This window comes from Bos indicus, chromosome 18 (assembly GCF_029378745.1).
Source record: "Bos indicus isolate NIAB-ARS_2022 breed Sahiwal x Tharparkar chromosome 18, NIAB-ARS_B.indTharparkar_mat_pri_1.0, whole genome shotgun sequence".
NCBI classification, from domain to species: domain Eukaryota; kingdom Metazoa; phylum Chordata; class Mammalia; order Artiodactyla; family Bovidae; genus Bos; species Bos indicus.
In genome coordinates this window covers 33987861-34006397 of record NC_091777.1, presented here as the reverse complement: position 1 = coordinate 34006397, position 18537 = coordinate 33987861, and positions in this window count along the sequence as shown.

The following is an 18537-nucleotide window of genomic DNA, read 5'->3' as shown; positions in this document are numbered from 1 at the left end:
TTGTTGTTGTTTTTAAAAGAGGTGAAACAGCAAGGAGCTCAGTGATAGGGCACTTACTGTTTTCCGAATGGTAACATTCGTTGCACGCATTCTCGGGGGCAGTGACTCTGCTATTGTACGCTTCTCTCTGCCACTTTTGCTTTGATGAGCTCTCTGGGTTTCCATCAGGCTAATAGTAATAAAGTTGTGAAGAAGGATTAACTGACTCTGAGCCAGGAGGCCTGGATTTCTGCCCAGCCTCCCACTGCTTCCTAGATAATAAAGACGGAGGAAACAAATGAAATCCAGGAAGCTACAGCTACTGAAATGAAGTGAGTGATGGTGATGATGATGATAGTAACAAACACTTGTATAGTTCTCATCAGTCCTGAAGCTTCTTAGGGGAGATTTATTCCTGATAAGGAGACCTGAGGCTGTTTATTTCATTGGATCAACAGCCCTATTTGGAGCACCAGCATTATGTCAGATACTATGCAGGGTATGAGACACACAGATATAAATAAGACTTAGTGCTTGACCTCAAGGAATATCAGTCTAGCAGGGCAGAAGGCTGATATTCATAATGGCGATGCCATACATTACGAGCTAACCAGATACCATAAAGTGAGCTGTGAGGGCATAGATGAGAATAGTGTAAATGATGCTAGGTGGGAGGGGTTTTCAGGCAGGGGGTCTGTGGGCCTTGATCCAACATGTGATCGAATGTTGTAAAAGGGAGCCAAACAAAAGAGAAGAAGAAAAGATGTGGATGTATATAGTTATCTTTAGGGTTTAGTAGGCCCTTCAGAATCTTTATTTTGCTCTAGCCATCCGATCAGGCTGCTAACTCATTACAAATATTACTATATTTTGTTAAGTCAGATGTAACTGCTCTGGGTCAGATTCAGGGCCTATGTAGTTGCAAAGTCCTTGGACACCTCTAATAGATCAAATGAAAAATTGGTACATCTCAATAGCTTCCTAATGAAATTTATGGAAGATTTTAAAAATAGAATGCATGTTAAAAACAGATTTGCATTTCAATCGAGAGTAAAAAATTTATTTTTTAATAATTCAGCATATTTTGATTTGGCCTTGAAGGTTCAGTTCAGTTCAGTCGATCAGTTGTGTCCGACTCTTTGCAACCCTATGGACTGCAGCATGCCAGGCTCCCTGTCCATCACAAACTCCCAGAGTTTATCCAAACTCATGTCCATTGAGTTGGTGATGCCACACAACCATCTCATCCTCTGTCATCCCCTTCTCCTCTTGCCTTCAATCTTTCCCAGCATCAGGGTCTTTTGAAATGAGTCAGCTCTTTGCATCAGGTGGCTAAAGTATTGGAGTTTCAGATTCAACATCAGTCCTTCCAATGAACACTCAGGTCTGATCTCCTTTAGGATGGACCAGTTGGATCTCCTCGCAGTCCAAGGGCCTCTCAAGAGTCTTCTCCAACACCACAGTTCAAAAGCATCAATTCTTCAGTGCTCAGCTTTCTTCACAGTCCAACTCTCACATCCATACATGATTACTGGAAAAACCATAGCTTTGACTAGACAGACCTTTGTTGGCAAAGTAATGTCTCTGCTTTTTAATATGCTATCTAGGTTGGTCATAACTTTCCTTCCAAGGAGTAAATGTCTTTTAATTTCATGGCTGCAGTCACCATCTGCAGTGATTTTGGAGCCCCCCAAAATAAAGTCTGACACTGTTTCCACTGTTTCCCCATCTATTTCCCATGAAGTGATGGGACCAGATGCCATGATCTTCGTTTTCTGAATGTTTTTAAGCCAAGGTTTTCACTCTCCTCTTTCACTTTCATCAAGAGGCTTTCTAGCTCTTCACTTTCTGCCGTAAGGGTGATGTCATCTGCATATCTGAGGTTATTGATATTTCTCCTGGCAATCTTGATTCCAGCTGTGGTTCATCCAGCCCAGCATTTCTCATGATGTACTCTTCATATAAGTTATATAAGCAGGGTGACAATATACAGCCTTGACGTACTCCTTTTCCTATTTGGAACCAGTCTGTTGTTCCATGTCCAGTTTTAACAGTTGTTTCCTGATCTGCATACAGATTTCTCAGGAGGCAGGTCAGGTGGTCTGGTATTCCCATGTCTTGAAGAATTTTCCACAGTTTATTGTGATCCATACAGTCAAAGGCTTTGGCATAGTCAATGAAGCAGAAATAGATGTTTTTCTGGAACTCTCTTGCTTGTTCGATGATCTAGTGCATGTTGGCAATTTGATCTCTGGTTCCTCTGCCTTTTCTGAAACCAGCTTGAATATCTGGAAGTTCATGGTTCACATATTGTTGAACCCTAGCTTGGAGAATTTTGAGCATTACTTTACTAGCATATGAGATGAGTGCAATTGTGCAGTAGTTTGAGCATTCTTTGGCATTGCCTTTCTTTGGGACTGGAATGAAAACTGACCTTTTTCAGTCCTGTAGCACTTTCACGCATTGGAGAAGGAAATGGCAACCCACTCCAGTGTTCTTGCCTGGAGAATCCCAGGGACGGGGGAGCCTGGTGGGCTGCCGTCTATGGCGTCCCACAGAGTCGGACACGACTGAAGTGACTTAGCAGCAGCAGCAGCAGCCACTACTGAGTTTTCCAAATTTGCTGGCACATTGAGTGCAGCACTTTCACAGTCAATACAAATTGGAGGTGTGTTCACTATGTAAACCACACTTATCAGATTTAAAATCCAGGGACAATCACATGGCGTTAAAATAAAAAGAAACAGAGGACAGCTTTGTATAGACCTGTCTCCACGCTTTGTCTGTAGTGCCCTGAGAAGGAAGTGTGTCAAACCGGGTCTCTTCACAGCCTAGAGGACGTCTTTCACAAGGCTCCACCCAAGAGTACCAGAAAGAGACTTACCTGGGGGTCCGGTGGTCAAGACTCCACACTTCTACTGCAGGGGAATGGCTTCAGTCCCTGGTCAGGGAGCTGGGATGGCACATCCTGTGTGCCCTGCCCCTCCCCTCTCAAAATAAAGATTCCCGAAGATAGTTGAGAGAAGCTTTCATACCGTGAAAACTTTCCCAGGTGAGACAGTTGGGCCATAGTTAATGAAACAAGGGCTGATGATATGACCAGCTCCCAATTCATGCGTTTAAAGAATTAAGTAATTAGCTTTCTTCCAGAGTGATTCTTTCTGCTTAATATTACACATACTTTCTAGAATGATTTAGTTATTCTGGAATTTTTCATCAAGAACAAACCACCCCTAGTCTTAATGGCTTAAAAAAACAGCCTTTTATTGGTCTTATAATTCTGTGGACTGTCCTGACTGCATCAGCTGATATCTCCCAAGACCACACATATATCTGCCATTGGCTGGTTTCTTGGCTGGTGACTGGTTGATCTGGGATGGCCTCACTCAGATGACTTGCAGTTGACAGAATGCTTCATGGCCTCTAATCCTCTAGACTGGGCTTATTCATCAGGTGATAAGCAGGTCTGTGTGAGACTGGGGATGCTGGTGTATAACCAGGAGTTTGACTTTTGATGGATGTTTTAAGATTGGGATGATACAGACATAGAATAGAAGATACAGAATAGGCAGTTGAACATAGGAGTCCAGAGTTCAGGAGCAAGGTATAGGCTAAAGATATATATTTGGAAATCATCTATAATAATATCATTTGAAGCCACATGCCTGGAAGAACTCAGCATAGGAATATGAATAGAAAAAATGTTCAAGGCTAACTACTCTGTAGCTGTTGGGAAGGTGAGATTCAAACAGAGAGAGACTGAGAAGGAGAAACCAATGATGTGTCATGAAAATGGAGTTACGTCCTAAAAACCGAGCAGAGGGTGGGGCAGAAAATATTGGGAGGAGGAGAGAGTCGAACACTGCCAGCAGATCAAGCAAGAGGGCTGCGGACTGGCCAATGCATTTAGCAACATGAAGGTCATGGGTGCCTTGGATAGGAACTGGTGAACAGTGGTGGTGAAAGCCTTCTTGGGTAGTTTCAGAAGATAATAGGAGGAAAGGAAAAGAAATAGAGACAATTTCCCCCTCCCCCAAATTTTACTTTGAAAATTTTCAAATATTCAGAAAGGTTGGAAGAAGAGTACAGTAAATACCCATATGCCCCCCCCCCCCCACACACACACCTAGATTCTGTCCTTAACATTTTAATAGATTTGCCTTCTCACATCTGTTTATCCAATCCTATATTTACTTAGCAATCCCATCTTTTCTATGCTAAAGGAATAGAGAATTGAGGCAGCACTGGAATGAGATGGGGAGAGAAGACCTTTCTGTCCATGTGGTGTATCCGGGCATATATGAGCGTGAACACATGTGTGTATATACATGGCAGCCTGTGTTCATATGCTGAAGAGGATGATCCCCAGGAACAAAGACGTGGCTGGAGGACCTACTATTGGAGTGATGTGTGTAGGTGGGAAAAGGAGCACAGACTTCGGTTCAAGTGGGAAACTGGCCTTAGAGAGGTTCATCTCTAGTAATGAAAGAGGGTAGAGACCATGGACAGTCATGTGGATTGCATGAGATCAGCACCTTCAGCCGGTACTCTGGGCCTGCCTTCCGTTCCCAACTCTCCAGCAATGATGAGCTCTGAAACTTTGGGAGAATAGCTTACTTAACCAGCCTCTCGGGTCCTCTGGCACCTCAGCTGCAAAATGAGTCTAATTATGAATGTTATAGTCAGGCTCCAGGGAACTCTGGAAATTGTGCACTGGGGATGTTGGTTTTGTTGTTATTTTTGTTACACACACTTTCCCAGAAGAGCTTTGCAGGCTGCTGTGACTCTGTCCCTCTCCCTGCCTGGGGACTTGCAGATACTGAATGAACTACCCGGGACTTCTCAGGCTTTATGAAGGGACCCCCGTTAAGATCCCTTCAGGTTAGCTGACGGACCAGCATTCCGCTGGAGGGCAGGGAGCATAAGGAGTGTCACAGAGGACTTGAGCCCCTTTCTACTCGGAGCGGTCCCTGCTCACTACAGCCAGGGGCAGCGGCACCGGGTCCACTCCCCCCATCCTCCCCCTCTTTGTCTTGGGCCAGTGGAGCAGAGTCTAAGGCCTGGGATCCAGTGTTGACTGTTCTAGGCTCATGTTTATTCTAGCAAATGTGGTGTTTCTGTACCAAAGCGCCTTTGTTCTTTCTGCAGCTTTCCACATCTCCTTCCAAATGCTTGGAGTTATTTGCGTCTGCAAAGAAGATAGGTGGGTGACCTGTCACAAGTAAGCACACACAGTGAAGACAATCTTACTGCAAAAATACATGAGATATATTTAGTGCTGCTTAATTAGAATTAGCTGTTTTGAATTCATTTTCCTTCCTTTATGGTGAGGCTTTACATTAAAACCCGAACACCCTGGGCTCGCACTTAGTATGATGGAGAAGCCACAGGGCTTGAGATCGGGGTAAATTAGGCTAGAACACAGATTCTCTCACCCCGGGCAAGGTACTACACCACTCCATCGCAGTTTCCTCACCTATAATCTCAGGCTGATAGTTTTCTCATAAGGGTGCTGGAAGGATGGAGAGAGATCATGTATGCGAACAACCCCAGTACAGGGCCTGGAAAATAATAAGGTTCGTTACTGTTAGAAAGTGTTAGTCACTCAGTTGTGTCTCACTCTTTGTGACCCCATGGACTGTAGCCCGCCAGGCTCCTCTGTCCAGAGAATTCTCCAGGCAAGAATACTGGAGTGGGTTTCCATTCCCTTCTCCAGGGGATCTTCCTGACCCAGGGATCAAACCAGGGTCTCCTGCATTGGAGGCAGATTCTTTTCCATCTGAGCCACCAGGAAAGCCAAGGTTAGATTTTAACATAATGGACTGATGAGCATACCACCAGCCATAATGAAAATAATTAAATACCCAGACATGATAGCGGAGTGTGTGTTGTGTACCTGGGTTGGTGTCTTGTTGTCTTTATTGGCTGCATTAACCATGACAGATAAAGAGGTTATGCAGACACTGTTTTCTTCTTTGAAAGTAAACTCTTCTCAATAATTAAAATATGTAATTAACTCCCAATCAAATTCAGGTCGCCAAGCTCTATTTTAATTTTTATTATTCTATTGTATTCTACAATATTCTACAATAATATTTACAATATTATTCTATTGTAAAATGACTGAATGATTCTCTTGTATGTTTGTCTGAGAGGTAAAATACAGGACATCTAGTTAAGTTTTAATTTCAGACAAACAAATATTTTATTCTAAGTATGTCCCAAGTTATACTGGGTTGGCCCAAAAGTTGGTTCGGATCTTATGGAAAGACCCGAACAAGCTTTTTGGCCAAGCCAGTATTTGAGATAGATTTTTGGACAAGCAATGACTTTTTACTATAAGTCTAACTGGGAATTCCATGCTTTAATTTGCTCAGTTCCAGGAAATACAGTATCTGATGTGTGTGTGTTCAAAGGCAAGGAATCTTGAGCATGAGGTATGAGATGTGTGGGTATGACAGAGGTCACGATGACCTCTGGAGAGGCAGGATTTCCCCAACCCTGATGTCTAACGTAAGGTTGGGATATCACCCACCCTCTCCTCTCCCACTTCTGAACGTCATCTCCTTTGTGGAAACCTTTGGCTTATTTTTTGTTTTAGAGCTCAATTACGTAATGATGAATTTTTGCTACTTATCCAGTTAGATGGTCAGAACTTATTTCTGTTTCATTCAGTCCTGTATCCCCTGCCACACAGAGGGCTGGCACATAGTAGGTGGTCAGTGAAAGTTCACTGAGTAAGTGAGCTGGTGTGGATGTGTCAGGGGTACAAATTATGTTCCCAAATCTCTGCTAGGCAAAAGGATCCTGGGATGGATGAAACAGATTTAGTTCCTGCACAGCAAATGAGAAAAGTAACAGCTGAGAATACAGTATCACTTACCTGAGGGGATTTGATTGCTCTGCACCTCAGTTTGCACATCCTATATGGAGATAATCCATCTGCCTCAGAGGATTGTATTGAGGGAAAACGAACATCCATATCTGTGTTTAAAACTATCTCTGTATCTACTGTGTGTGTTTGTGTGTTGAGGGTGAAGCCAGCTGGTAAATGCTAGATTTCCTAAATTAAGTGGTTCCTTTCCCTTTTTTTCATGTTAGAAAACTAGCACTGGGCTTTGTGTGCACCTTTTCCTGTTTCATTAGGGGAAGAGTAATGCCTTGACCAGAAAGGGTTCTAAAGGCCATGATTATAGCAGGTGGATTTTTTCTTTAAATATGGAATAAAATTTCCAGATGCATGTCTTTGATAGCTGAGGGACTTCATCACAGACTCAGGCAAACATTTGTACTTCTGCCTTCCAGAGGACCTCTGAAAATAGGGTGCTGATGATCTGACAAAATATCTCCACCTTTCCCTGGGAGTCCTGAGTTTCAGACAGACTGGGGAGGGGAGGGGGTGATGAGATCTTATAGCTGACTGTTGTCTTTCGGCTGTGTAAGTCTGGAATAAATTAAAACCCTGAAACCAAATGACAAGACCTGGGGAATCTGTCCCCATGTGAGACTCCCTGCTCCTTGGGAAGATAGTTTTGACCCTCTGTAGGGTGCCTAGGGAGCTCATAACAAAATCTTCTAATACACTGCTCTTGCTATTCGGAGCTCATGGCTTTTTCAAGGAGCTCAAAATCATTCACCAGCTACATGATTTCAGTATGAAACTAGATATTAAGTGCAAATCTTCAGCCAATAAAACAGTTTAGTTGAGAATGTAAATACCCCAAGGTCACAGAACACCGAGAGTGAAGTGCAGACGGCCTCGTGCTCTTCCTGCCCTTGTGCATCCCGCGGCCCTGGGAAGCACGAGCCAGCTTGCGAGGGTGTTGTGAGAATACATTAGAGTTGCTGTGGGAGCACGGTCTGTTTTGTTCTATTAGGGTATGTCAGAGTTATTTCCTTCTCTCGGGGGTTTGTACACCTACTAATGCCTAAACTCAGCCTCTCTGCACCAGTACCAGATTGAATCTCAGAGACAGAGTTTTGCGTGAAATAGAAAATGATAGCTTTACTGCTCTGCTGGGCAAAGGGGGACACAGTGGGCTCATGCTGCTCCAAACTGTGTCCCAACACGGGGTAGGGATTTGGTGAGGGGTTTTATACCGATGGTTCAAGGGCAGGGTTGCTAATAAGGATGAGGGTGTGTGCAGGGCCTGCATTCCTTTCATCTGGCCTAAGGTGGACTCTTGATGAGCTTCTGAGGTTCTCAAGGTTATCAAACTGTGACCTTGTCTCTGGAATGAAGAATGCTTCATCAAGTGGTTAATGTCTTCCATTTATTGGGGTTTTAAGTTCTGCAGAAGAGCTCAAACATATCTCTGAAGGCAGAACCAGGACCCTGTCCCAAGGCTGCACTGTTGATTCGTGGCTTCTCCTCCCTTGACTCTGCATCCCCTCCTTTCCTTGGTTAGCAACTGTTTGAACTGCCCTTTGGAACACAAGGAAGATCGTGGAGGCTGGAGCTGGCTCTCTACAAATGAGAAACCGGAGACACGGAAAGGCTTTGGCGCCCAGGAGCCCCACAGCGTCTCCTGCTCAGCTTCACTACCAACAGGGGTGCTTTGATTCAAAGAGTGTGATTGGTGTTTGGAAGACCACCACAGAAAAATGTGGCCAGGTATTTGTTCAGGGGTATGCTTTCCTTTGGCCACCTGATGTGAGGAGCCAACTCATGGGAAAAGATCCTGATGCTGGGAAAGATTGAGGGCAGGAGGAGAAGGGGACGACAGAGGATGAGATGGTTGGATGGCATCACTGACTCAATGGACATGAGTTTGAGCAAACTCCAGGAGATGATGAAGGACAGGGAAGCCTGGCATGCTGCAGTCCATGAGATTGTAAAGACTCAGACACGACTTAGCAACTAAACAATGATGCTTTCCTTGCCTTCTCATGCTCCATCTGAAGATTTGAAGTCCTGAATTTCTCAGGTCTGTCATAAATTTCTAGAGTAAAAACTAGATTTATTAAATTGGGCACATTTGTTTCAAACCTATTCAATCCAGATAACAACTCATTTTAGCATGATTTTTCCACTTAATAAGAACACTTTTTCCAACTCGATTTGGCAGCTCTTAATAATCGCAGACAGAATAACTAGAGATGCAAGATATTAAAAAGTAGATTGTTGAAAGAAGGAACAGCAGTGCATGAGTTGAATAGCAGAATGTACCCAGCAATATGTCAAACACATAATAGAAGGCGATTTCATAGGATTTAAGAATCTAATAAGTTCCTAGAAAGACAAATCTTAGATGTCGAGCTGAATAAATAAATGAAAAATTAAATCCATACAAGAGACAATGTATGGTGAAATTTTAATTCATTAATGGAAATTCCAAAAACTTCTGGAGTGAAGTACGGTGGGCTGGGTGGGCCGATTACCTGCAGAAGGATGTGAATCGGGTTGACATCAGACTTCTCAGCAGCAACAATGGATGCAGCAGGTAATGGATCAATATTCCCAAATGTCGTGGAGACAATTAACTTTGAATCTGGATTGCTAGATCCAGTCAAGTTTAATTCAAGCTTAAGGGTAAAATCCAGAGATTTTCTGATATGCAGAGGTTTGGAAAATTTGCCACATGCAAGATCCCTTGAAAAGAATTAACTAGCAACGAAGAAAAAATCCAGAAGAGAAGAAGTAGGATAAAAGAAACAACAGTTGAACAAATACATCAGGAAAAACCTTATTTGGGGGTTTAAAAAATTAATTTCCTAACTGGAATACTTCAGCTGATTTCAAATGCAGTGTGCTTGGGTTGCATAAAGGAGGCAGATGGAATTTAAAGCCTGCTGAAATTCTTGTAACATAGAGAACGTAGATGCTGATTATCTCTAAAATTGTTCTGAATAATCCATGTTCAAGTATGTTTATCAGAAGTATAAAGTACCAATTATAGAAATAGATCTGGAGTACAGTCCCCAGGCCACTAACTATTCTGGTTAGGGGAAACAGATCAAAAGAACCTCAACTGGTTCAAGAGAAGTCAGAGAAGAAACAAAGAATTAGAAAATAACTGGAAAGAATGGCAAATAGAGAATGAATTAACTCCTTCATAGTATTGTAATTACTAATTATAGACTTGGACACTTATATCCAATACTATGAATGAGTTAATGTTGCTTGTTAAAAGACAATGATTCTCATACTGAGAGAGAAAACCCAATCTTCTTTATGCCATTTGCCACAGGGACGTTAAATCACAGTAATAAAAAAAAAAAGTTCACGATGAAGGGATGTAAATATGTCCACAGATCAGAGTGCATTTAGATCAGGGGCCAAAATGAGGACCACATACAGATTGTGGAGGCTCTTCAGGGAGTATCAGAAACTTGAAATCTCTCCTGAAGGGAAATGAGAAGAAATGTAAAGAATGGCATGACTTAATAAGATTTGCATTGGAGAAAGATTACTAGGCCCATCAGGAAAGTTTTTGAGGCAGGTCAAGCTTGTGGTGGGGAACATGCAGTAGATATTCAAGAAATTCATGCATGGAGCAGTAAAGAGCTGGACCGTGTCACAGCAGTGGAGAAAAGATGGTCAGTATTGTTGATTTCAAGGAGACAGACTCAGTAAGACTTGGAGATGAGGGGAAGAGAATTGCAAGTTGGTGCACAGGTTTCTGAAGTGCAAGCCCTGGGGGGCATCTTCACCAAGATGGGAACACACGGGGAAGAAGATACAGGGAAGGAGATGATGAACTTGTGCCTTGGTGTACTGGGGTGTTGAGCGACAGTTGATTCTCAAGATTCAGATTTTGATTGGCTATGCAGATCGTAGAGCCACTGTCTTACCAGGGGAAGGAGTCATCATTAATTTATAATCGGAGCTTGTACTACAGAGCCGGACTTGCTTCTAAGAGGTAATATTCTTTAGATCCATCGTCTGAAAAGCTGTAACTCTGACACGAGGCCTGACTCTTTCCTTTTACATTCAGTGGAGAGAAAAAAAGGAATGAAAATAATCACGTCTTCCTCAACCCAATTAGGAAAGCTAAAGATTTGATGAAGCAAAGATCATCTCAGTCACTGAATTCCCAAGGCTGTGCAGCAATGGGAATGGTGTAGGTGAGAAGGGGAAGGATGGGACTGTTCTTGATGCCTTCTGGCATGAAATGAAGCACTAACAGCAAAACATTTAGGAAAATTAAGAAGCCCCTTGTTGCTCTCTGAGGAAAAGCAGCCCCTTGGGTGAAATGGTTGCTAATTATCCTTCTATCTAGTCATTAGTTGAATGTGATAATTGACTTCACAGATTACAAATGACAAGCCTTTTTTGAGCTTTCCCCAGGAAAAAAAACAAAACAAAACACCCCCTACTCTCCCCATACAAAATGAAAAGACCTAGAGTGGAAACAGGGGCTTATCACAGTGTGGTCTGCTTGGAAATTCCCAAGATCATTGATTGGGATAAGATCTTCCAAAATGTGGAGACGCTCCAACCAAAAGAATAAAGAGTTCCCTAGATTCCTCTTCTTCCTCATATTTGAGAGAACTTCTGGGAGACACCTGCATTTGTGTGGCTAACCAGATTCCAAATTGAGTTACTTCCCAGATCTAACTGTTTTCTCAACCTGACAGGAGGGAAATGTAGATGGAACCCGGTGACTCTGTTTTCAGTCCTTGGAATTTGCTGTATTTTTTCTGAAACTTTCAGTTGTTCATTGTTAACTGCTTCCCGAAGGAGCTGACTTTCGAGCCACGACTTGAAGGAGGGAGGCATTTTCTGAGTAGAACGGCATCAGGTTAGTCTTCTTTCAGAAAAAAGGGCACTCACCCTCCCCTGTGCTTCTACGGCACTCTGCAAATACTTCCTTTACAGTTCTGGGATCTGCACCGGATTTATTTGTAATACTTGTAAGACTATTCTTTATTATTAAATTTATGCTTTAAAAATTAAGATACACTCCCCAAAGAACTCAGGATTTGGAATCTCCTGGGTAGAGTTAAACAATCTATTCAGATAACCAGCTAATGAGTATGGATGTGAGAATGGATGCAGTGGCCAATGGTAATAACTAAATTGCAGTGGAGGAGGCAGGAAGGCAGGAAGACCCGGTCAGTAGAGAAGTGACTCTCATTCTGTCTCTATTTCATTTGAGGGGAAAACAATGTTCTCCCAAATCAATGGATTCTAGTATCTGGAGAGCCAGAGGGGTGGGTTTCCTTAGGAGCCTTTGCATCAGAGATACGGATTTCCTGGAAAGATTTGAACACCAGGGGAAGGGAGTTGGGCTCAGATGTCTCCTTCAGTGAGAATGGGTTGGAGTCAGAAGGCAGGTGGTTTGGGAGGGCAGCAACAAGTCACCCAGCAGAGGCTGGGTTATTGCTTTGATCCAGGTGAGAAGGAAATAGTAGCTTCTCAGAAATGTATGAGGAATCCAGGGCTACTCTGTTCTGTGTAAGCCCCCACTTCCTCAACCAAGCCCTTGACTTTCCAGTGTAGCCAGAGGTGGGGCTTGCAGATACTGTCACTGTGAGTGATAAGCCATACAGATCCTATCACTATGAATGACTTGGGACCAGGCAAAGCTATGGTTTTTCCAGTGGTCATGTATGGATGTGAGAGTTGGACCATAAAGAAAGCTGAGCGCTGAAGAATTGATGCTTTTGAACTGTGGTGTTGGAGAAGACTCTTGAGAGTCCCTTGGACTGCAAGGAGATCAAACCAGTCAATCCTCCAGGAAATCAACCCTGAATATTTGTTGGAAGGACTGATGCTAAAGCTGAAACTCCAATACTTTGGCCACCTGATGTAAAAGAACTGATTCATTGGAAAAAACCCTGATGCTGGGAAAGATTGAGAGCAGGAGAAAGGGACGACAGAGGATGAGATGGTTGGATGGCATCACTGACTCAATGGACATGAATTTGGGTAAACTCCAGGAGTTGGTGATGGACAGGGAGGCCTGGCGTGCTGCAGTCCATGGGGTTGCAAAGAGTCGGACGTGACTGAGCGACTGAACTGAACCGTTAGTGGCTGATGAGAAGGAGCATGGGGAGAGTGTGTCCTGAGCTTTCATTCTGTGCTAGTTACTATCCTAACACTTCATACGCATGAAATAGGGCTGACATTTTATCTCCTAAGGAAAGAGGAACAGTTAATATCCCTTGGACAGATGAGAAAGTGAGGCTTGTAGAGGTTCACTACTGTGCTTAAGGAGAAGGAAAACTTCTGAAAATGGGAAAACTGAGTCCTATTTCAAAATTCTGAGTGAGAACATTTGACGTTCAGAGGACGAAGCTGTTCCTAATAGCTTGTTAGACCAAGGCATCTAAGTTGAGAACTGGGAGCCATATCTAAGAGCTGACGTGAGGAGCTGGGGGGCATCAGGGTAGCAATGATGCCAAGAGCAGGAACTATCTGGGTCAAATAAATGGGCAGGGGCCCCAGAGAAATACTGAGACCAGAGACCAGCAGCCTAATGTTGTTGACAGAACTCTTAGCAGGTTGTTCCTAGGAAGTTGTAAAGTCCACTGAAAGGTCCTAGGATGGAATGGCTAGGCACCCTTCTTAGAGGGAGGGTGATACCTTTTATAGTTCAGGGAGGCAATTGTGTGCTGGAGGAGGGGCTTTGGAGACAGCCAGGGAGGTGTGCTGTGTGACAGACTCAAAGTTAAGTTTAACCGGAAGGATTCAACCTTGTATGCAGCTTGACTTTGTGCTGATACTACCTATTTGACCTTGGATGAGTGACTGTCCTCTCTTTGTTCATTTTTACAAGGCGGATCTCATCTAATACTGACATGACATGGTTGTAGGGAGAATTCCGGGGGATAATGTAGATAAAATTATGTGGCATTTGCCTCCCTCCTCAACCTCTTCCCTCCTGGACACAGTCCCCTTGGTGGCTGACAGAGCGTAGAAGGGGAGTTGAGTGCATGCTCAGTGGAGCCTGGAGAACTCCTCAGGAACCCGTGATTGACAGCTTCAGCTCCTCCCGGGACTGGTTGGGAGGGAAAAGGCAGGCTGGTGGGACGTGTACAGTGGTAACTCGGAGCAGCACCAGCGGAAATCCTTTTTGAAAGAGTCACTGTGAACTTCTTATCCTGTAGGCAGGCCTGACCTAGTATGCCCAGGTTCTGTTTGAATTGAGAAATAAAATACAGGGAACCGTGCTAAGCACTTACTCATTAGACACTTAATGCCACCTCCACTGGGAAGGGATGTTGGACGTTGAGGCCAGGCTCAGGGAAGAAGGAGGGACTCTCTGTTGGCCTTTCCTGGGTCAGAGCCCAGCCTTGCTGCGTGCTTCACAGCTGCCGCCACTGGGAGAAGCAATTTGTCAACTTTATACCTTTCTGCTTTATGGTCTGGTGACTTAATAGGATTCGACCTTCCCTGGATTCCATTTCAGTTGGGTCAGACACTGCACTTCAAGTTAAAATTGGGGCTCTGACACAGATGATGAGGAATGGGTGAGGTGTGTGGACTCGTACCCATGGGAGGACTCTAGCTCCAGATGCTCTGAGCCAGAGAGACCAGTCCCTGTGTCCACGTGGTTACCCGGCCAGAGCTCTAGACTTAACATAACACTGTGACCATCCTGCCTCCCCCAGCACTGCAGTGGACCTACTCAGCTATCGACCCATTGAGAGGAAGCCTCAGTGCTTATGCAGCAGTGGAATGGAATTCAAAGATGGGCAAAGACACTGTCACTGCCAGGGGCTCCTAAGATGACAGCTTTCACTTGGCCAGTCTGTGTTTAGCGTCGCTGTGTTGTCAGTCACTGTGGCAGACAGCGAAGGGAATGGAAGGATTTCAGCCACGTTGCCAAGGAACTTGCCTTCCAAGTGAGAGAAAGTCAAGGGCATGCATGACTGTAATACAAGGCAGAAAATGATCAGACTAAGGAGGAAAGCTGTTATAAAACAAGATGGGAGAGCGAAAGCTTTGGGGGTGTTGCGAGACAGGTGAGAAGCCTGGAAGGCTTTATAAGTTGAAGTGAGCTTCTGAAGAGGAGAGGGATGTGGGCAAGTGGGCCTTGAGATGAGGGAAGGTCAGTCTCAGAGGAGACAGGCATAAAGGCAGAGGTCAGGGGTGTGGTGTCATGCCAGGCATAGGGAACAGAGTGGTCCATGGTGTCTCGGGCTGGGGTGTTCCTGGGAGACCTGCCCTGGTGATGGGCACATAGCCAGAAGTAAGAGTTAAGGCTTCCTGGGACAGTGCTATGGATCACTGTTTTAAGCACTTTTTGTGTATAATATGGGCTTCCCAGGTGGCACAGTGGTAAATAACCTGCCTGCCAATGCAGGAGACACCAAGTTCAGTCCCCAGGTCAGGAAGATTCCCCTGGAGTAGGAAATGGCAACCTGATCCAGTATTCTTGCCTGGAGAATTCCATGGATAGAGGAGCCTGGCGGGCTACAGTCCATAGGCTCACAAAGAGTCGGACGTGACGGAGCACATGCGCTTGTATAATATATGTGTGTGTCTGTTACATCATCTGTATCTGAGCACTGATTTGAAGGGAAAGAGATTATACTTACTAAATCTTCACATCCCTATGAGTTGTTACTATTATTCCCATTTGATGGTTGATGAAACCAAGGCTAAAATAACAAAATCTGTAAGTAAGTTGTAGTGTCACTTGTAGCTTAGGCAGAAGGATGGGTTTCAAAGGCAGAGAGGAGGGAAGGAAGGAAGGTAGACATCTCCCAGGACCGACTCTTTCCTGAACGGGGTCCACTGGCAGCCAGTCCCCAGGCAGGGTCTGCGTGTGCAGCCTGCAGTCGCTCTAGAGCAGCTGTCCTTGGCCTTTTCGGCACCAGGGACCAGTTTCGCGGAAGATAACTTTTCCCACTGACTGGAGTGGGAGGGTTGGTTTGAGGATGGTTCAAGAACATTGCATTTATTGCGCACTTTATTTCTATTATTATGATGTCAGCTCCACCTCAGATCATCAGGCCTTAGGTCCCAGAGGTTGGGAAGCCCTGCAGAGGACAGAGCAGCCCATACCCACGGTAGCACTGCTGCCTTCTGATTCCTGACTTCTGGACTCTGCGGGCACGGCAGGCTCTGAGTCACGTGCCCTTTCTGTGCGTCATCCCCTGCTGGTGTCACATGGTTGATGCCCTTGGCTTTCTCTAAATGAAGGTGTCACTGAGACGCAGCTCAGGGAGGATCATCGAGGAACATGAGGGAGGTGGGTGGGGACCAGTGTCCTGTGATGAACCAGGAGGCCCGTCATCCGCCCACTGTGTCCAGAAGGAGCTGACTGCAGAAGGCAGATGGTCTCCCCTTTAGGATGATGGGCTCCAGCCAGGGGTTCAGAATCTACCCTTGACCACTTCGGTGGGTCTTCATCTCATCCAAGAGCTACTAAAAGTGAATAACAGGAGCTTTTCATGAAAAAATGAGTTTTTTCGACTTTTGGGACACTAATCCTTCAGAAATAAGTTGAAAGGATTTTATTATGAATGTTTATCGTAGCACTGTATGCATTAAACAAAAAATGAAAACTCTCCAAATGACTAGAATGCTAGCAATCCATCAACAGGGAAGTGATTGAATAAACCGTGGTATTTTGGTGCATTTGCACTGTAGTGGATTTCAAAGCTACTCCAGTGAACGATAAAGATCAATGTCCATTAATCTGGAAAGATGTCCAGGAAAACACTGTCAATGACACAAAAAGATGCTGCAGAATAATGTATAAAACTTTATATGATTTTTTAGTGAAAAAAAAGGAGGAAGAAAAAGAATAAGTAAACCTGTATATCTTTGTCTGTGTGGCTATAAGCATAGCTAAAACAAGAAACAGAACAATTAAAAAAAAATGGTATCATTTCATTATCTTAAGGCAAGGCATGAATTTGAAGAAAAATAAATTTTAAATTCTTTATAAAGTTTCTTATTTAACTTCATAAAAAATCATGCATTTATTTTATAATTAAAAGTCCAACAAGCTAAGCATTGTTATATGGATGAAATTGAGGAAAGAAAGGGAAGTAGAGCTAAATTACACAGTACATTAAATGCCAGAATATAGACTCTGTGATTCATATTATACACCAGAATTTTTAAATACAGTTTCCAAGTGACATGAGTACCATAAAATACCGCTAAAACAGTTTTTTGATAAAATAATTTGTGGAAAGTTACCCAATATATTCTATTATATCCATGGGTCACCAATATACTTATCAACCTACTTATCAATATCTTGTCAAAGCCATGGAGAAATCCTGCATTTAAACATATTTTTCGAAAGTACTACTCTAGTTTCCCAGATGTATTTTCAGAAAACCTCTCGTTTGCATTACATTTAGCTGGGAAACACTTGGTAAAATGCTTGAAAAAAAAAAATCCTTGATTTTATGGTAATGAGTAGCTTCTGGAGGTTTTGAGGTGGAGGAGTAAGAAGACTTGGACAGATTTTCAGGGAACGATGTCATGAGAGCCACATGCTTGGTAAAGGAGGGATCCAGGGTAAAGACAACCAGCTGGGGAGGAGGAGACAGTGGTATGAAAGAGGACAGAGGTGTGGAAGTGGAGAATAAGGAGAGCTGGGACTTGTCTGCATAAAGTCAGCGGGGTGTGGTGAGAGGAGGCATGGGAAGGTCAAGGGAAAGGAGTCAGAGAGCATCTGTGTTTTTTGCTGTGGGGTGTCTGGTGCTGCTCTGAAATGGGGAATGCCAGGAGAGGAGCAGTCTGTGATCCAGGAGGATGGGGATCAGGAGGAGCATTTGAGGAAATGTCCAGTGAACAGGTGGATGTACAAACCCCAACTTTTGTGAACCACACAAATCTATCACCAGTCAGGAAAGAGGATGTTGGCCATACTGGACTAAATTTTCACCTGATAACCCTGCGGCCATAAAGCCAGGACCGAGGTCCCTCCAGGAGGAGATGGGCCCCCAGCAGGAGTTCTGTCCCTTAGAAGATTGGGTCTTGCTAAGCGAGCCTTTGACAGCACAGGGAAACACTTTCTTGCCTTTTTTTCTGAGACTCATTCTCTTGTGCCTGGAATTCTGAGAGGGTAGACCTCACGCTGTGGGCTCCAGGGTGGTATAAGTTTATCGAGGCCAACCCGGTGCTAGAATGAATATGCCAGAGTTCAGAGATCAAGTCAGATCTGCTAGGTCAAGGGATCTGATTTTCAACTTTTACAAGATGCTCTGAATTTGTTTCCCTTTTGTTTTTCCCAAGACATTTATCAGTCTGAATTGGAGGCACAAAGAATTAAGGAGAGGGTTCTGTATCCATAATGGGGATGATATTTACATGACAAACAGCACTCCCTGAGGCCAATGTAGACTTGACAGCAGAAGTTGGTGAGAAGTCTCTGGAGCAGGGTGATTATTAAGGGCAGGGTTTTAGGTAGAGAGAGGTCCAGTCACTACTCCCCACTCAAGCATTATTCCTCTTTTCAACCTTTAAAGGAGGTTTTCCAAACAGGGACCTAAGGCACAGTGACTTCACGTTCTCTTCCTCTGGTCATTAACCATCTTTAGTTCATAATGGCTGCCATGTCTAGGTGAAGGAAAAATAACCTAAGGGGTTTTCCCATTCTGTTCATTGTCCAGTTGCTAAGCTGTGTCCCACCTGTTGTGACC